The sequence below is a fragment of the Pseudopodoces humilis genome, chromosome 3 (assembly GCF_049639895.1).
Source record: "Pseudopodoces humilis isolate 2021_Gansu_Grassland_sample_001 chromosome 3, ASM4963989v1, whole genome shotgun sequence".
Taxonomy (NCBI): Eukaryota; Metazoa; Chordata; class Aves; order Passeriformes; family Paridae; genus Pseudopodoces; species Pseudopodoces humilis.
In genome coordinates this window covers 57318905-57332407 of record NC_142202.1, presented here as the reverse complement: position 1 = coordinate 57332407, position 13503 = coordinate 57318905, and the positions used below count along the sequence as shown (strand labels likewise).

The following is a 13503-nucleotide window of genomic DNA, read 5'->3' as shown; positions in this document are numbered from 1 at the left end:
CTCCAGATGACAGGGTTTCTGGAAGCTCGAGTTAAAGCACATCTGCAATACCACATTTTTAGTAGATTGCTGTCTGTTGCAGCCTCCTGGCTTTGCAGCATACCAGACATCACTGGTCACTGTATCCCTCATTGCTCTGAACAGTGCCCCTCCTGCTTGAGCATCACAGCATCATTATCCCCTTTCAGCTTTGGCTCTCCCCTTCCTCAGTGGCATTCTCGAGGATGTGGTTCGCAGTGAAATAGCATCAGTCATACAGTGAGGAATGGAATGCCAAAGAGCAGCTTTGAAAGGCCTTTTCTGGATTATGAATCAAGGACTGACTTGAACATTGAATGGTTAAAGACATACAATTCTCACATGAGACACCAGCTGTTTCTGAGAGAAAGTACACTTCATTAGCAAAGCATGACAGCAAGAGAAAAAAAACACATTGAGAGATCTGGATATTTGGGTCAAAAGTTTTAGCAGGTAAACCTGGGTGAAGAGTCTCTATTAGAGTCAGGGATCTCAGCACCACAGAAATCCAAATCCTGCCTGTTATCTGCAGCAAGAGCTGTTCTGTGTGAGGAAGGTATCATTGTACATGGTGGGCATTTGGGAATTGCAGTGGATGTAGTTAGTGGAACAATGTGACTGTGCCAGTACTCCCTGACAAGGATGTCTGAGCTTGCCCTAAGAGAAAATGGTACCTGGCAAGGCAGGAGGAACAGCCTCAGCATGATGCCCCCTCCAGCATCCACACAGCCCCCCCTCACCCCCCCAGCTGGTCATAGGTGGCAGAGGAATCCCCCATGGAAGCTGACATTACTCAACAGGCTCAAGCCCAATTGCTGCTTTTAAAATCACAGCTCTGAAAAGGGAAAAAACAAACAAACAAAAAAAAAGGGTGCTTACTAACTGGAGGCAAAATGGTATATAGATGTATTGGAAAGAGTGAATCTTTGCAGAGTACATAAATCTGGAAGGGGTTTTATTTTCCTCAGTTGTTTCTTCATTGTTTGTTCTATGCAAGTGCATCCAGGAGAGACAGAGGGTTGAACATGCAGAGGTGCAGCCATCTGTCTGGATGAAATTATACACCATGCTCACCTGTATGGGCTGTGCAGTCTTGAAGGTTTTTCATTAAAAGACAGTATTCCATTGAGAATATGGATTGCTCAGGAAACAACCAAGATGCCATACTGCAATGAGTATGGACTTGTTCCTATGGCAATGTGAAATTTGTTTCTTTGCAGGAAAGGAATTTTCTGTAATTAGCCCAGGTGATATTAGTGTAACATTTAAGATTAAATTATAGCTTAAACCAAAACAAGGGATATTTGGGATTGCTGATTCTTTCTCTCTTATTTATGCAAATGCTTCTCTTGAAGCCATATGAGGCCAGACCAAATAATCACTATATACTGGAAAATCCTGAGCAGAGAAGATGCAATACACCAGCAGTTTGTTTTCAGGATTTCTAGAAAACTCATTGAAACAGGTCTTCAGCTGGCACAGTCTAGCAGAGCTTCTTGTCTCACCTCCTTTCATTCTCTGTGGAGCTCTTTTATTTATACCAGCTAATGGAACAGCTTTTTGCATTTCGCAAACAACTTACTGACTCTTGAATTCTACAATGTTTGTCATTGATGCAAAGGGAACAGCAGCAGGCTGTGAAATAGAAATGATACCCCCAAGAGTTTGTAGGGGAAGGTTTACAAATGGAAGACTCAGGCAGACAGAGACATATAAAGGAAGAATTTTAGTGAGCCAAATTGTCCAGATACTTATGAGCAATTTCAAGGGCTCTGCACAGAGTTTCTCTCCTCTGCAATTCTCTACAGTACTGCCTGCAGCTCACTTGGATACAAGCAAGCAGGATCCAGCCCCAGCATCAGCCCAGGTATGGCAGCATGGGCTAAAATACAGGCATGAGTCAACACCTAACAGCTAAAGCCACATCTGCTGTGGAATGTCTTCTACATAATCTGTAATCACAGCTTCAGATCCAAGTGAAAACACAGCAGCCTTTTACTAAATTCCAGTGACATTTGCTTTATTTATGCACAAGGAAGGAGGAATGCCACATTAAACACTGCCAAGAAAGTTTCTGACCACTTACTCTAATGGCAACCACCGTTCCACATAATTTTGTTTAAATGATCTAAGACCCTTGTCTTGTAAATATTTTGCATCTGTTTAACACTAAACCTGCACAAAATGAAAGAAATATTTAAATGCATAAGCCTTAGTGTCTATTTTACTCCGAAATGAACAGAAGAAGTTTTAAGCATGTTAATTGTGTAATTCTTTTGAGTTGAAGTGTACAATTCTGTTGAAGGCCACTAACACAGAGAAAAGAGGCTGAAAGAGACCCAGGAAATACCTTCCAGCAATGTAAAACTACATGCGCCTGGTAACCACTCCTTTTCCTTGCAGGTTGCCCTATTTCAGTGTGAGCACAAATTGGTAGAAGCACAAATTGCTGCATCATGTAAAATAAATGCTCATTTTTTAAAAAAAGAAGACAGCATAGAATATATACTTGTTATGGGAAAATCACAAGTAGCCAATAATTTATTTGCTGAATTTTGCCTTTTGTTCTGGTTTACTTGCCTGGAAACAGTTTCTTTTATGTATTTATTAATGATTAACATTTATATGTTTTAGTAACCTTCCCACTTAAACCAAAAGAAAGATTTCTGTTTTTTTAATAACAAAATGGTTCAGGCATGTGTTCTTAAAGAGATGTGGAGTATTTACCCAATCCAGCTTCTAGGTAGAGATTAAAAAAAAAAAAAAAACCTGCCAGAAAAAAATGAAAAGCTGCTTAAGTTAAATGAAATTGCCAGATGAGTGTCAGTAGAATCAGAATTGTTGTATGCCCATCTGGTAGACTCATTTAAACAAAAACTAAAGAAGAGGAGATTATGTCATTAAAGAATTCTGCAAACAAACAAGGAGTAACTGAAGTTTTTTAGGCAGCTGTAGAGCTGGTACGCCTTGTTTCCTGTATTATGTCTGAAAACATGTATTTTCCATGCCATTCTTCTATAGCAACGTCAGTGTTTTGGCTTTGGTTGAACTCAATTATCTTAAGGGTCTTTTCTAAACTAAATGAATCTCTGATTCTGTTACTTTTATGGACAAAGTGCCCAGCATTACTTCTGTTGAGCTACATTTTAGCAGCTCCTGCTGGATGCCAGGTGCCCACCAGAACCACTCTATCACTCCCTTCCTCAGCTGGACAGGGGAAAGAAAATATAGCAAAAGGCTCATGGGTTGAGATGAGAGTAGGGAGAGATTGCTCAACAATTACAGTCACGGGCAAACAGGCTTGACTTGGGAAAATTCATTTATTTATTACAAATCAAATCAGAGTAGGGTAATGAGAAATAAAAGCAAAACACCTTCCCTCTACCTCTCTCTTATTCACCAGCTTACTTTACTCAGATTTTCTCTACCTCCTCCCCCACTGCAACACAGGGACACAGGGAATGGGGTTGCAGTCAGTTCAGCACGTTAGCTCTGCTACTCCTTCCTCTTTAAGAGAAGGACTCCTCACACTCCTCTGCTCCAGTGTGGGGTCTCTCCCCCAGAAGACAGTGTTCCATTAACTTCTCCAATGTGAGTTCTTCCCATAGGCTGCATTAATTGTTCCAGGGTGGATCCCCTCCATAGGACACAGTCCTTGAGTAACAGACTGCACTCCAGTGTTCTGGGGCTGAGTCACAAGTCCTGCCATCAAACCTGATCCAGTGTGAGGTTCTCTCTCTCCCCATGGGTCCACAGTTTCTTCCAGGAGCCTGCTCCAGTGCTTGCTTCCCAAGGGGTCACAGCCTCCTTCACAGCATTCTGCTCTGGCATGGGGTCCAACATGGACCAACTTCATGACTAACACAGAGTCATCCATGGAGCAACTGGATCTCTGCTCCACTATGGACCTGCATCAACTGCAGTGGGACAGCAACCTCACCATGGTCTTCACCAGGGGCTTCAGGGGAATCTCTGCTCGGGTACTTGGTACCTTCTCCTTCTGCTCCTTCACTGACCTGGGTGCCTGCAGAGCTGTTTCTCTCATATATTCTCATTTCTCTGGCTGAAGCTGCTGTTGTGCAATTTTTTCCCCTTCTTAAATATGTCATCCCAGAGGTGCTGCCACTGTCACTCGTGGGTTCAACCTAGACCACTGGCTGATCTGTTCTCGAGCTGGCTGGCATTGGCTCTATCACACAAGGGGAAGCTTCTAGCAGCTTCTCACAGAAGCTACACCTGTCATTCTCCCACTCCTTACCACATTACGTACCACAGTAGAGGGTGGCAGTAATGCTGCTGCTCTCCATTAAACTGCTTCAGCTTCTGGAGCAAATTACTATTTTCCTTGAGTGTTTATGAATATGGAGATAGCTGTGTTATTCTACCATGCAGTTCTGTCAGAACAGTGAATGTAATAACGCCATGTCATGATCCCCCAGTCCTCATCTCTTGGTGAGACTGAGTTGATATAACTCAGCCATCGCTGCCTTGCCAAACACCTTTCAACACTGCAACTAGTCAGCATTAAAATAGCAGAATATAAGAGTTATTTATGAAAGCCCTTGCAAAATTTGTATTTAAAGCCTCAAGAACAAGTTCCTTGTGTTCCTGCCTGGTGTCACAAAACCCAAGTCCAACTTTGGAAATGACAACCTAATGAGAAGCAAGGTGGAGGACAGGCCTGGAGCATGTCAAACCTGGGTGCCATTGACTGCCTGAAGCATGCAATCTCCAGTGGTAGGAGATCTCTGCCAGTGTGATGCCTGGACATCAATGTTCACACCCTGGGAACTGTCAGGGGAGAGACTGATTGACACAGGCTTTGATGATGGGTGCCATCAGAGATGCAACTCTGTCTGTCCACGTCCAAGACTATTTCAGCTGCTAAAGCTCAGTCAGCACAATGAAGTGTCAAGTCCTGAAAGCTTCATCATGGCAATCAGCAGTCTAATAAAAGGTGTGTCAGCTTGGCCACTCTTACCATGCGTTCTTCCAAATTAAACACAATCGGGGCTGCTTCCAAAACAGGAAAAAATGCCTCATGCTTCTGTACTGAGCCCTCCACAGTGGAAGAGCACTGAACTGGAAAGGCATGTGGAGCGATTCTAAGCATCCTGCATGGTGCTTGTACCCCCACATGGCAGATGGTGGTAACTTTGAGAAATAGGGGAAAAAAAGCTTCCAATAGAAACTTGGTGAGTTTGAGGCTCTACACAAAACCCCGATCTTTGCCATTTTGTCAAAATAAACAGATTTTCGTGACAACTCCAGGGGGTAGTAGCCATCTGAGTTGCATGGGCCCTGCAGCACAGCCTGTCTACGTGACAGAGAGTTTAGGACTTCTAAACCCCCATTTTCACCCTCCTCTTCTTAAGACATACAGCAGTTAGCTACTCTGACAGAAACTAGGAACATTAAAGACATAGTCCAGGAGGGGCTACCCTTAATGCTCCTCTTTGTCTGATGAGACCTCAGCCTTATGAGACCACATCTGATGAGAATCACACCTAGGGGCAGTGATTGCAGGGACACTCGTGCTGCTGGCCCAAGGAGGGTGACTGGGATGGGGAAAGAGACAGAGATGGGGAGATCTGGTCCTGTGGGGAAAAAGCTCTCACCACACTCAGCAGTCACAGGATTGTAAGAGGATGTGCTTTGTGAATTTGAGAGCCTCAGAGGATTAATCTCCCAACTAATAAATGTCTGCTGGGCCCACATAAACTCCACTAATTAACAAAGGTGTCCAAGCTTTTTTGCCCTAATACTCCTCTTGCCCCACCACTAAGAGCAAGTGACAGCCCATTCCTGATAGGCCCCTCCATGAAACTCATGTTCCTGGAAACTTAGGAGTGAGAAGACAACTCTAATTTTACAGCAGTAGAGGAAATGTGTTCTCTGAGATCCTTCTGTTAAAAGAGATGGCTATTGTTATGGCTCTATTTGGCAAGAAAAGAACTAGGATTGATCAACGGCTTAGGCTTACTGTTTCCTTAACAACTACAGCTGCTTTGCTCTCACAGTGTTTTTTTAGGGATATTGTTTACTCCAGCTTCAGCCCTACTCACAATACTTGGAATTCAAATAAACTGCATTGCACTGCATTTTCTGGCAGGCACCCAGTGCAATGAATTTCAAACTAGTGTTTGATTTTGACAGCTACAAGGCAGAGAGGCATCTCACTAGTCAAGACTAATTCTTCCAGTTGCTCCACAGCATGACCTTATGAATTTACTGTCAGTCACATTGCTGAGGTCACGTTACCCCTCAGTAACAGAACCCTGAAAACATGCTAAAGTGCAGATGGTGATCTGCAGAATTAGGTGACTTTGCATCTGTGGTATTTTAAGACCTGAAATTAATTAAGGGTGTATCTATGATATTTGGAAGAAAGATAAAGGATTTTCAACCTTTAGGGTGACTTGCATAGACTTAAAATATTTGGAGTTATTTGTCGTTGCAGATCTGAAACAGATAATTGAAAAAGTGTGGGGCAGCCATTACTTCTCATTAAATAGAAGAATAAATGAACTTTCTGAGGTCAATAAATCATCCCCAAAATATTATTCACCATACCCCTCCCCAGTGTTATGTATATTTTCAAGTCAGGGTTTCTCAAACAGCTTTGCAAAATGTTGCTTGATGAGCATAAAATCAAATAATAAAATCAAACCTATTAAATACTCTGGACCATGCACAGAGCAGGCTATTTCAGGCTATCTTTGATGGGGAATCCTGGCCAAGGCATCCTCCTTCCTGCTCGTTTTGCGTACAGGAATTAGCCAAAGCCCAACAGGTTCCTCACATGCTCCAAGCAAGACTCCAGCAGCACTGAGATGTTTGTGCTTCCTCTTCTTCTTCAGAAAGGGCCCTCCTGCTGAGCAGCTCCCTTGCCTAAATCTCCATGTCAGCCTGGTGACTGGAAACAATGCTGTCATTGCACAAGCAGACCCTCAAAACATTGAAGGGTTGTGCCTAATTTCTTCATGAATGGTCTTCCTGTCACCAGGGCCATGAGGAAGGCCAGATCCATGCAAAGCCCTGGCTGCCACCCTACAAGAGCCAGCTGCTCCTGCTCCTGAGCTCAGCAGCAGGCGTTGTTGATGCTTGGCTCTTTGGGCTTATCGCCTGAAGGTTTCCATGAGATGGATGCCCCCAGAGTGGCCCAGTGTTGCCTGGCTGATCTCACGGGGGCAGCTCGGAGGGCAGAATTGCCCCTGGGCACACCTGGGGCTGCCCAATGGGGCTGGAAGACACTACCAAATCAGGCCAGCTGTGTCCGTGTCCCAGGCACAGAGGATGCTCTGCTGAATATGACACTACCATGCTGTGAGCAGCTCTCTTGCTGCTGCCTCAGAAAGAAGTTTTTTTTCAATGTATGGTGGCTCTGCATACTTGAAGCACCAGTTTGGAAACACAGCACAGGGAAAAGCTCTTCTGGGGTATTTGTGTCATTCAGGGTGTACTATCATTAAGCTTTACAATGATGAAGTTCTCTCTCTACTTCAGGGACAAGATATTTTTATTTGAGACATGTGGCATGGGACTGTGGATTATGGACTGCTGGGATTCAGGTACCACAAAGGAAGAGGGAACTCAGCCTTTCACAGGAATAGTCGTGGTTTGAACACACTGCAACTGCTAGAGTCACCTCAAAGTCACAGAGGTCACTCCCCTTCTGTTCAGAATTGTAAGAACCCTGGAGTACAAGTAGCATTTTCAAACGGTCTTTCCAATTGCACCTGCCTCCCTGTCCTCTCCAGCACTATTGTTTTGTCTTCCCTCAGTTTTCCTTTGCCTAATGATATTTCCTCCCTCTTTATTAACTTTTCATTCCTTATCCTCAAATAGCATCTCACCATTTCTTCATTCTTGAGGTCACTGTATTCCTTCCTTTTCTTTGCCACATTTTTCTTAGCAATTAATTATTCCAGGGATAAAAAGTGGAAAGAAGTTGATGGGTTTTTCTTTTCATCATCAGTTATTCCAGCACCTCCCTGCTCTTTCACACCCTCTTCCCATCATTACCACTTCATCCAATTTCTCTACATGTCCCATCCTGACACTGCTGCGCCATGATAACTCTTGGATGACCTCTCTTGGAGGTCACAACTTGGAGGTCATCACCTTTCAACCTTTTAACCATAGCCTCACTAACTCTTACCTCCACACTGGTGCCCATCTGATTACCTGGCATCTTTCTTTCATTTTGATTTCCCCCACAGCTATGACCTATATTTCATACAGAAATTAATCCACTGGAATGGATCTCACCTTTGCCATGGACTACTCCCTCACTGGGCCACTAGGCTGTGATGTTGATATCTGCTTTAGCACTGCCCTCTGTGTTTGAGTGGTCAATACCAGATTCCTCTAAGTCCCCTCCACCCTTTTCCTGGATATCATCTTTCATTTATGCCGTCCTCTGGATGTGACTGTTTTTATGTCTCAGCTTTCTTACCTTCTTCAGCCCCTCTAAAATCTGTCATGTCTTCTCACATCCTTCCACAGCCCTTCTCCTTTCCAGTTCCGTCCTCTCTTGCACCCACTCCCTTAAGAGCATTACTCCCAATCATTTTCTTAGCTCTCTATTTTCGTCCTCTTGCTTCTTAGCACCCACTAGCTATACCTCATCAAAGGCTTCTCTTTTTACCTTTGAGACCTTCCCTAGGTGACCATTCTCAGCTTCTGTCAACCTGCAGCCTTTGATGTTGCCCTGCTTTCTCCTGAGTAGATTTTCTGCAAGTCACAAATTGCTCTGAAGGGCTGATCTGTCTCTGCTCAAGCCTCATCTCTTTTACAAGGTACTCAGTTCTCTCATTTCTGACCTTAAGAAGAATTGTTTCTCTTCCTTCTATCCTTCCTTCTTCCAGTCCAAGCTTGGAAAAGAGAACAGTACCATGATCTGTCTACCATGAAAAACTAAAAAAAAAAAAAAAAAAAAAAATCCAGTGGAAGTAATGAAAATTGTGAAGTGAAACTGGTTTAATAGCATCAACCAGGTCATCTTCACTATGAATAAGAACAGCTGAATGACAGACAGATTAAATTTAACTAATTCACTTTGCATTCATACTTCCAGGTAATCTAGTCTTTGAAAACCCCTCACCACAACAGGGTCATTTCTCAGCAGTCTCTGGTGCCTTGCTCTTGTATGTCTTTCCTTTTTCTGTCTGTATGTCTTGGCAGAGTTAGTCTCTTTCCTCCTTCTGTATGACACCCAGAAGAACCAGACCTCCACCCCTGCTGGACTCTGGCAGCACCCCAGCCAAGCCACACTGCAAGGGGAACAGGCATCCATTTTCTGGACGGTGAGGCTGTCTGGAGAAAATCTGCTGCTGCAAGTCAGATGCAGAATTCAGTATTTCCTCATACTTGGAATACTTGGCAGAGTGATTATGAAAATAAATGACAATCAACTATTTTTCTAAAGAAGTGGGTACAAAGATAATTTTGATGCAAATTCTTTTCAGAAACCAATTTTCCCCATGAGAATGCTGGCATTTAAATGCATTTTAAGAGCTAAGAAAAACACTTATTTTGTTCTTTGTTGCCAGACAGGAACACTGTGTTTCAGATTTGTCTCAAAAACTTCCTGAGCAAGTGGATTTTCCTTGTTAACCTCACTCTCAGTTGTGGTTAGCTTCTGCTAGGTGCCAGTAGTGTTTGAGCCTATTGATTGTTTTTCAAGATAGGAAAGAGATTAATGTTTTGAATACCCATCAGAACTTATCTTCACTGTTCAAAAAGGACACGTAATTGAAGTAGAGATAAGGCTATTGTTTTGAAATAAAATAGGCAGAAAATGATTTTTCATTTATTCTTCATGAGACACTGAACCACTCATTCTGGTTCAATAGGTCAAAAATTTTGCCACCCCTCTTGGGTTTTGCTATCTTGAGCAAATGATTTTGTACCTTTCATTGGAACGGTGTAAAACTGAAGGAACTAAATCTTCACTGATCAGTGTTGCCAGCACCTAGATGGCTAACCAAGGGAATCTGTTACATTCAACACTGAAGTGATTTCCAGTGGGTCCATTACAGCTCCTCAGTTGAGGTGGTGGGAATCTAACTTTAGGACAAACAGGGCCTGGGAAAACTGCTCACGAGAATTGTTCCAAGTCTCTAAAACGGGAATTGAACATAAAGGCATCATCTCTAGTTCAATGAATCCGTCAGCTGGAAATCACTGCTGATCAGAGAAGTATTATAGGGAACAATTGCTATACATTTGCTTTATTCTTATCCTCTTCCCTAGGCATCAGCCTTTGGCCATTCCCAAAGACTGACAAAGACAGGATCTACCTGAAACTTTGGTTTCACCCAAAAAAGACTTTTCTGGTGTTGTGATGTGAGTTGCCACTACAGAGAGCAGCTACTCTGGTCAGTTTCAGTAGAAAGCTCACATAAGGGCAAGACACCAAAATCTCATCTCATACATATCGTCCAGGAAAAGGATCTACATGGACTTCCAGCAAAGATAACTGGACCCAAATTGTATCTTTCTGACCCATAAAAGAGCATGAACAAGAGCTGCTTGGAGTCAAACACTCCCTGCATCATGCAAAGAAGGTAGCTATCCTTCCTCCCAAATTAGAGCTAAAAAGGAAAAGCTAAGGAAGCTGCTATGTTTTTAGTCAAGTACTGCTCAGTATGAAGTCTTAATCCTGAGTACATCCATAAAGAAGCTAAGCAAATCTATCCAGCTTCTAGTTATGGAAATAAGCATGACCTAGCATGATCCAGACTGGATTTAAGCAACGTGTGTATATAAGCAGAAAGCCATGAGAATGCTCCTTTCCATGCAGCCCATTGGTGTTCAGCATCCTAGTAATACATGGCACTGGAGACACCTTATGTACCCCTGCTTCTCTGACACATCCTCGCAGAGAATTGATGCAGGTTCAACATCAGAAACACTCCTCCCCGAGGCACTGTGGGGTTTGGGTCCCTGCTGTCCAGAAGGCTTCCTGCTACTGCAGTGCAATGATTGCAGCTGACAAGTTAACTCCACATCAAGGCAGCAGTGGTTTGGGTGCCAGAGAGAGTCTTCCCCGAGAGCTCACATGTGCCCAAGATTGCCAAGGGGTGCGTGGGGCCCAGCGCTGCAAATCCCCACAGAGGAATCAAGCTGACCAACTTCTGGCCCGTAGGGACACAAGTCAAGGCCAGGTTGGGCAGGACCTTGAGCAGCCTGGTCTAGTGGAAGGTGCCCCTGCCTATAGCATGGGAGCTGGAACTGGGTGATCTCTAAGGACCCTTCTAACCCAAACTGTTCTATCATTCTGTAATAGTGGTGCCTGCTGGGACTGAGGCAGAAACATGAGGCAAACACTCCTCTCTCTCCCATTCATTAGTTTCACAGTAATCCCAAAGAACAGCACTAGCATCTCCAGGGGCACAATGATTCTCATTTTTGGTACAACGATTCTGTTCTTTGATGTGTCTTAGGTAATGATATTTTGGCTTAATTAGATTGTGCTGGTACCAGACAGTCTGGGACCACTAAGATTCCTGACCATGAGGTGCCATGACCTGAGGAGCTTGTATGCTGATCCAGAATTTCCTCTGCAAAACAGGGAGGAGAGAATACACATTTCAAACTCTCCAATCCAAAGGACTTCGTGAAATTCCATCAGTTCTAGTTCACTGACAATATACCTTAAGCCCCATCTTCTGGTGAATGACTACAGTGCAGGGAGCGACAACACTCCGAATCAAGTTAAAACAAGAGTTTTCAAGACAATATTATTAAAATAGAAAAATGCCTGATTCTTCAGGGAATCCATTGTTCTTCCACAAAGCAACAAAACCAATTGTTTAAAAAGGCATCATAGTGTTTCGTAAAAGGCATCAAGTACTTTTATCATGTAGGATTCTATTTTCTTCACTTGATATAAACTGTCATGCTATAAAATAAGCTTTATGTTTCAAGCAGTTTTCTCTCTCTTCTCAGTAGTGGCAGTGAGCACACACAAATCAAAACTAGACTGATCATAACCACAGGCTGAATCATTGGGGGACTCTGGGAAGTTGTGAAAGAACAGGAAGAAACAGGATGATGGCCCAAGAAGGTGTTTTTGGTTGGAAAGCACCCTGTGAAAAGAGGCTTCTCACTAACTTGTGCTAACGAAGAGGACAAAGCATCCATTTCTGAAATCTCTTAAAGTTACTGAAGAACCTCAGGCACAGATTTTAAGACCTGATCTAGAGATCCCACACCAAGCCAAAATCACATCAATATCTTTTTTCCCATCTAAACTACAGCAACTACTGTTAGCCACAGTGAAGTGTCTCTGAAGTAAAGCAGGCAACAGAAACACAATCTGTAATTTATGTATAGCCATAAGAAAAGACATAACAGCATTCCAGCTCCTTCTGGCACAATTTTTCAGTCTTTAATACCCAGCAGCTCAAACTTAACAAGACACTGTTCTAGTCCTGATGGAACTAGAGACAAGAAATATTCCCAAATAACCCCAGTGAAAGAGGTTGGAAGGAAGAGCCAGATGGAAAGACAGCAAGATCCTGTTCTCTTATTGTAAAGTCATCTAAGAGTGTAGTTTCAGAAATTTTAAAGTCACTCACCAATACCAAGAATAGAGATTATAAGAATATGGTAACACTTTCATCTATTAGTCCTATTGGAGAGCAAATGACAATTCCTCTCTTTAAGAGAAATGCTCTAACGATCTGTAATAGTCAAATCTACTTTCCGTGTGGAATGAGGCATGAAAATCTGTCAGCACAAATGGAAAGAACTGGCCACCATATCTTGTTTAGGAGGATCATGGTTTGGATCATTACATGTTACTTCTGTCTGTAATCCAAATTTCAAAGTTCCACATCCACTGCTGTCAAGAGAAGATGCTGTGAAACAAAACATAAAATGTACTGCAACCTATGCTACCCTCACACAGCAAAATAAAACATCAAATGAAACATATCTCTTTACACAGGATGACTGCCATCGCTCAGCCCAAGAACTGCTCCCCTTTTACTGGGAGAAGGCAGCAGGTAGTGATCAGGTGAGTGTCTATGTATGGCCAGTAAATTATTTTTCTCTCAGATACAGCTGAACACAAAGTGCACTATTTAGAATGTTTATAATAGGACAAAGGCTGTGAAAGGTGAATGACCTGGTTTTGTTCTCACTTTTTTGGAGAAACTTAACACAAATCCAATGGATACAAATATGGCAGTGGAAATAAAATTAAGGCTTCCAGGTCTACAAGATTTTACTGTTTAAAAAGAAAATACAATTAAATAATGATGTGGCACACCTCCTCCTTCACTCATGCTTCCCTAGTCTGTCACCTCACCTCTACTCAGAAGAACTTAAGCTAGACTCAGCTACACAAGAAAACCCCTGGGCTTACCTGCCCTGATGCAGAGGTCTGCTCAGGAGGATGAGCTGTATCCAAATCATTCCAGCATAGGCTCAAGTACTTTCTCAAAGTTCAGAGCTCTTGCTTATGAATCCCTC

General features: G+C 43.0%; 1 pseudogene; it reads left to right on the top strand.

Annotated features, from left to right (window-relative positions):
• Positions 1-3893: 3893 nt before the first annotated feature.
• Positions 3894-13049, top strand: LOC148184655 (uncharacterized; annotated as a pseudogene).
• The last annotated feature ends 454 nt before the right edge of the window (positions 13050-13503 follow it).